A 7,185-nucleotide genomic window follows, 5' to 3' on the forward strand; every position below is an offset into this window, starting at 1 on the left:
AAAATAATAAAAGATATGATGGCACAAGAATTCCTTTGATTTAACGCTCCTTAATCCAGAGCGAACTCTCTTCCATGTACTCACACTTGTCTACTTTATGCTCGGTGTAATGTCATGTAATGCTCGATCGGCCTGCGCAGTGCCGATGCATCTCGAACAAGCCTACTGACAGAGACCCCTTCCCTATCAGCCAATCACTGTGGGCATAGTAAGCTTGTTGACATAATCCATAGCAACAAGGTCCATCCCACCCTTTCTCTTAGCTTAAGACTTTGTTCCTTAGTAAATGTTTGTCTCAGCAGCTTTAGGAGAACTCTTAGTGGTAAGATAAAAAGTTTTGTGAATACAGACTATGCCATCTCTCTCCTGGGACCTCATGTATAAAACTCTACGTAGATTTCATCCTAAAAGTGTACGTACGCACAAAATCTAGATTTTACGTGAGCACAGAAGTTTTCAGATTTATAACACCAAGCATAGGCAGGAACATGCGCCAAATTCCTTTTATAAAACCCAGTCAGCAGAAGATTGTGCATACATCTCCTCCCCGAAATAACCATATATGGAGCCTACTATGCATAAAAATGCTATAGTGTAAGTAAGGGAGCCTGACCGACACCAGACATGTTTTTTAGAAACCCTATTCATGTCAATTCTGATAAGGCCATTGTGTCCAAGGCCTTCTGTCCCTTACAGTGGACCACAAACACAGTTTCTCCAGCAAACCCACTTCATGTTACACCACACACAATGGCACTCTTGTGATCAGACCTTGGAACAAACTCACAAAGCGTTGTTTCTGCATTCATCACTGAGGAATGCCTGGCTATTTGTTAGATCACAAGTCAAAAGGTCAGTGGTATGTGATGTGAGAAATGGTGGGACCAAGCACTAATGGAGAGAAAGGATTGTGCTGATAACAACAGAACTTGCGATCATAGTTGGTCAACAATGCTTTTGGGAAGTGTACCGCTGTGTAGAGCTGTGTCTTGATGTCCAAGACAGAAGATATAGGGAGATATGTTCATTTCACATTTTCAAGAGTCCTTGAAATATAATCAGGCAATATAATGAATATTACTAATATATGCATATTGCTTTCAGAAATTCTTATTTAGCAAGAATACACAGCTAATAATGGCTATAAATAGTTTGCAGATGCTGTTACAGCATAACTAGCCAAACCTTCACCCGCTGGTCTCAACACCAGTATGATGAAGGTTTGCATGGAGGAATCCTATTTTTTTGTCTCTAAAAGAAGTCCCATAGAAAATAGAGAACAACAGAGATCTCTGTCTTTTAGTAATGAGATTAAATGAATAATTGGAAATTCACTTTCACATTAATTTCTTTAGGCAAAGCATCTAAGACAAAAGTTAATATTGAAACATACCTCCATGAAGTCTACTAAAATTTTTCATTTTTTATCTGGACTTGGAAGAACATTGCCTTTATCAACCCAGCATAAGTTCTGATTGGATGATTATGTAAAGCTTTATGGATACATTATTTTGCTTTCATTCTTTGAAAAAGTGTAGCATCCTTAATAGTGTGCATGTGTGAAGAGATGTTATGATAAACTTGTTCTACAGTGTAAAAAAAAAATTAAAAAAATAAAAATAGTAATTTTCTGGCAGCAGGGGTGCCAGAAAATGTCTGTTTAAAAACAGAAAAACACTGAACACTTGAGTAACACTGAAGCAGTGTTGAAGTTAATGAGATAATTCATTAAATAAAGTGTTAGTGATTAACACCTGCTGTTCACAAGCAGAATCACTGAAGGACAAGAAACAACAAGAACAGAAAAAAGACAAGCAGAAACAATAACTACAAGAGACTTCCAGCTACAGCCTTAGATGAAATCAACTGAAGATAAAATACATTCTCTCAGCAGAGGAGGGTTAAACAACAATAAGAGTATTACCAGATTCACTTTTTACTAACCAGATTGACTTTATTTCTATCAGACATCTACAGAAGTTCTTATTGAGAATTAACAGTGCTTCAGATGTTGTTTTATTTGTTTCATTTGATGATGGAGGTCAGTGTTTGCTTTAGTTAGGCTCTTGACCCATGGCTTTTTAACATTAGTTTTTCTTAGGCTGTTGTAATTTTTTTTTTAACACATTTGTTGTGCTCAGGTGTTGTTTGTTTTGTTTTGATTATCATCATCATGTAATTCTTGGTTTACTAAAAATATCCATTGTCCAATCCATTATCAGAAATGTTTTTTTTAATGAATTTAATTTTATATTGCCAACATTGTGACACAACAGCATAAGATCAAGCAGTGCTGAGCAATCAATTAAAAAGGATTTTTGTACTATGCTGGTACCCAGCATGCATTGCAGCATGAAGCTTTTGATTGTCACAATTGTTGAGATTTATATGCCAATTCTTGATGTCTGTGTGACTCTGAAGGATGTAGCAGTTCAAAATGTTTTATGCATAAACTGTTTTCAAAATCGTACTTTCTTGTCACAACAGTGATGAATGTCATGCTGTAGAATCACGAGATACTATAATCAAGAACATAAAACAATTAGATTGACTCTGATGAGATCTATGAATCAGGACATTAAATGATGATTGTGACCATGAATAATTAGTTAATCTCGGTCCGAGTCGCTGTTTTGAGTCTGAATGAGAGAGAGAGAGAGAGATCTCATTCCTGAACAAATTGAATGAACTGGTACATGTTGTTACATCCGATCATGTGTTCGTTCAGCGTTTTTGCCACAAAAAAAAATGTGCTTTAAAAATACAGTTTTAACAACCACAGAAAAAAACTAGCATTCACTCATCAAGGGTCAAGAGCCCACCTAAAGTAAACACTGATCTCCATCGTGGTAACATCAAACGAAACAATAAAACAGCATCTAAATCTCTGTTAATTTTCAAGAAGAACTTCTGCAGACATATGCGACTGTGTGTTTTTAAGACACATTTGCTGTAGCAAAAAAAAAAAAAAAAGGCAAGAAAGAAATGTGATCAAGATATGTTCTGATAACAACATAGCATAATTCACTGATTTCATTAAGATTTCTTAACAAAAGGATTACATTAATACACCTTAGTTTTGAAGCAGTGCTTGAGCAACCAATTATGAAAGACTTTTAAACTTGTTCAGAAAAAAAAAAAAAACATTTAGAGACACAGACATCAAGAATCAGCATATGAATCTCAACAATGGATGACCCTTACGCACAGAGACTGTTCCAGATTCTCTGAATCTTTGGATGATATTATGCACTGTAGATGATGATAACTTCAAACTCTTTGCAATTTTTCTCTGAGAAACTCCTTTTCGATATTGCTCCACTATTTTTCGCTGCAGCATTGAAGGAATTGATGATCCTCTGCCCATCTTGACTTCTGAGAGACACTGCTACTCTGAGAGGCTTTTTTTATACCCAATCATGTTGCCAATTGACCTAATAAGTTGGAAATTGGTCATCCAGCTGTTCCTTATATGTACATTTAACTTTTCCGGCCTCTTATTGCTACCTGTCCCAACTTTTTTGGAATGTGTAGCTCTCATGAAATCCAAAATGAGCCAATATTTGGCATGACATTTCAAAATGTCTCACTTTCAACATTTGATATGTTATCTATATTCTATTGTGAATAAAATATAAGTTTATGAGATTTGTAAATTATTGCATTCCTTTTTTATTCACAATTTGTACAGTGTCCCAACTTTTTTGGAATCGGGTTTGTATGATTTAGGCCTACAAGGCAGGACCCAGCAGCATCAATACCTGTGGGCCTAGAGGTCCGTAAGAATTTTGAAAGAAATCGGCCACTAGTTGGCGCTAACAAGTTTTACGGCTTTGTAATCACGTGCTGTTTCACACATACACACAATATTCATATCATTTGATAGATCTTCTCATGCTGAACAACTTTGCCTCCAGAAGCACTGCTGTCAATCAAATCATTCATTAAATATTCGCGATTATGTAAAACATATACTTTTGCTAACTAGTCCTAGGTTTTTTGCCCAATTGGAACCAAAACAGTGCAGTACAATTCTCTGGACTCTCTAGAAGATCAATAACTATCAAATCTGCCTAATTTTCCTAGCTTCAACTACAGTGACAGATACATTTTTTAACACTATAAAAACAAATGTACTGTATCATATTGAATACATGAATTTCCAAGACCTCCACATCAACTTGATCAATAACTTTCTGAAAAATCTGCAATCTAACACCCTGGTGTCATTCCCAATTTGCTGACATCTTCTGACAGCAACATAACATAACAGAAAATATATGTTATTTCACATTTATTATTGTTTTTCCCTGCAGTCTGCAACCCATTTTTGAACCATTTGACAATTACTGGTTCATGCTATAAATATGGAAGTGGCAGTGTATCAGTACAAGGAGGAGACTTCCTTTTCCACTTCTTATCAGTGTCCCAAGTGTCCATCTCATGAAATAGCTGGAGTTATTGCAAGACAGCTCAGAGATATGGCGTCTGTGATTCATACAGTTTGATGATGTCATCCTTGCCCACAGGGTATTAAACTGGCACATGTGCTCAGGATGAATGAACACAATTTTAAAATGTGTCAAATTTTAAGAGTTTGTTGCTACAGTCTCTGTGTAATTTTTGCAAGTGTATATTTAACTTACACAATCTGCTTTTCAATTTTAGCTTGCAGACAAAAGTTATTTACAATAACACCAGTGCATTTTGACTTAATGGCAGGGTCCATGGAAACAGCACCTTAACCCTCTATTTAAACAGTGGCTGTGTACACACCTCTACATGTCCTCTATATCACAAACGCACATACTCGAAATGTGCCAGCTCAGCAATGGCTGATTCTGCAGACCACAGACATGCAAGGATGCATTATTCATCCTTGGGGTTGTCTGTAATTTCCAAATTACTATGTTAAACTTGTACTGTAAATTTGAAATGTAAATTAACCCTGTCTATTTTCAAAATAAATGTTATAGATATTGCTGTGAACAATTTATCCATGCATATGTTTCAATTTTTTAATCAGTTCTTTAAAATAAAATGCATGTGTAAATCACTGAAGCAAGGAATTCCATTGGCCACCTGGTAAAATAGCGATGCATGCTAAAACACAGTATAGCCACAAAACTCACAACAAAGAGAGTCATGTAACAGGTCATTGTTCATTCAGATTGTTCAGTCATATCCTCAAACATTCAAAGAATGATGTGGTTTGGTGTGCGCAGATTCAAAAGATCTGTTCAATTCTGTCTTTACGTCTATTGAAACAATCACATAAAAAGCACAAGCTCCTCTTTCACCTGCTGAACATATAGTGTTTCGTTTCCCTCAAGCTGTTGTGTAATGTGTTCTCAAAAAGAGGAGAGGTCTCCATTAAGCACCTTTCACTTTCTGAAGACTTTCCGAGTTTCTCACACACCTCAGGATGTCAGGCAGAACCCTTCAAATTTTCGCTAACATGTGGATGGAGCTCCCTCCACCCAATATCCAGTATCACATCCGCTAGGAGGCCCCTGCAATCGTACACAGACCCCAAAAGCCCCAGCTGTGTCTCTTTGGATTGGAGAGACCACTGACAGGGTGCGTTTGTGCTGCAGTTCTCTCTCAGACATGCATGGACTGCTAACAACGCTGAACTGTCAGAGAAAGGGAGGGAAATGGAACACTGCCCGTTTTTTAAACCATCTAATTCTGGAAATGCAAAGGGAAGTCATTGAAAGTTGACTGGCTGCTAGATGCAGATTAGGCGTTCCAGGATTTCGAGGCCCTTCTGTACTAAACAATGTGTGTGATTTCTCTCTAAATCAGATATGTGGTTGTATGACAGGTCCTGGATTGCGTTTACCACCTCATGGTTCCATCTGTGTTAGAAGTTCTGCTGGTTAGCACTGGGTTAAGGGGATAGTTCACCCTAAAAAAAGAATTTACTCACTCTTGTGTTGTTCCAAACCTGTAAGACTTTTATTCCTCTGTTAAACACTTTGAAAATGGTTTCAGCACTCAACCCAACTGACTTCCACTGTATAGACTTCCACTGTTCCTGAAAAAGTCATACTGTAAAAAACGACTTTTAAAAGTTGTAAATAAAACAAAGATTATTGGAGTATGTTTTACAAGAAAATACTCTTTCAGTTTTTCTACTTTAAAACTTCATGTTTATTGTGATACTTGTCATTTCTTTGTAATTGTTTGTGAAACTTTCTAGCAATTTCAGAGTGAAAATAGTTTTTCAGGGCAGGTTTTGAAACGGTGAGTAAATGATGACAGAATTTTCATTTTGGGGGGTTAACTATTGCTTTAACTGTCTGTGAGAGGGTCTCTTTGGGTTTAGTGAGTTTTGTAAGACCCCTCTGTTCCCCAGTGAGCCACTGAAATGAGGAAGAGTGCACACCCTCCTCTTCTGTCTTCTGTTCTCCTACCCCCACTCTACAGAAAAGACCCCTTTTCATGGTACCCATGCATTGTTGTATGAAAGGGGAGCAAACTTAGAGTGTTAGTGTATGAGAGAAAATGTGAGAATGATAGACCAATAAACAGCACAACTCACCTTTTTGTCCTCAGTAGTACTTCCACAGGAAAGCTTCAGCACCTCCCAAGAGGGACTTTAATCCCAACAACCTCCCATGCACTTCCTGCTATGAAATCAGCTGCCTCCTTGAACACATCCTCATCCTCTGTTTATCCGCTGCCGTCGGACCGAGGCCTCTGAGAGGGCGGCAAATACTGTTGTTTACTTTCCCACAGGCAGCAAGTTCCAGACTAACCGCTTCACTCCTCCTTGCTCTCGTAGGCTGAATGAGCCCCCCTCTTCCCTCGGCCTCTGTCACTCCCTTCTTTTCTTTCGCTCCTTCCCTCCCCTGCTGTTGGACAGTTAGGCTTTTCAGAACAAGCATAATAGCTGTTAAGCTCCACCAATGGCTAAGCCGCTGGCAGACTTGTCGTCCAATTAAAGTCAGGTTAGATGACCAAGGGGGAGGGTCAAAAAGGGAAAAACATAGTAGGACAAGCCTGGAGAAGGAGGGAGGGAGAGAGAGAAAGACAGAAAGAGATACAGGGATTACAGTATCTCCAAGCTGGCCAAAAGCGGAATAAATAGTATTAGCTAAGTTGGTGATCATTCAGCATTGTGCAATAATGGCATTAAAAGCATATCACTTTAATTTATATTTGTATAAATTAAATATT

At 37.8% G+C, this 7,185-nt stretch overlaps 1 protein-coding gene across 2 annotated transcripts in view; it reads right to left on the reverse strand.

Moving 5' to 3' along the window:
* The window catches only part of arhgef10la (Rho guanine nucleotide exchange factor (GEF) 10-like a), a 145,983-nt gene extending 139,138 nt beyond the window's left edge, over positions 1-6,845 (reverse strand). For both annotated transcript variants that reach the window (XM_048173226.1, XM_048173225.1), the window contains exon 1: positions 6,548-6,845. The gene's annotated coding sequence lies outside the window, so the exon portion shown is untranslated. The remainder of the gene's footprint in view (positions 1-6,547) is intronic.
* Positions 6,846-7,185: the final 340 nt, after the last annotated feature.

Source organism: Megalobrama amblycephala, linkage group LG21 (genome assembly GCF_018812025.1).
Source record: "Megalobrama amblycephala isolate DHTTF-2021 linkage group LG21, ASM1881202v1, whole genome shotgun sequence".
Classification (NCBI taxonomy): domain Eukaryota; kingdom Metazoa; phylum Chordata; class Actinopteri; order Cypriniformes; family Xenocyprididae; genus Megalobrama; species Megalobrama amblycephala.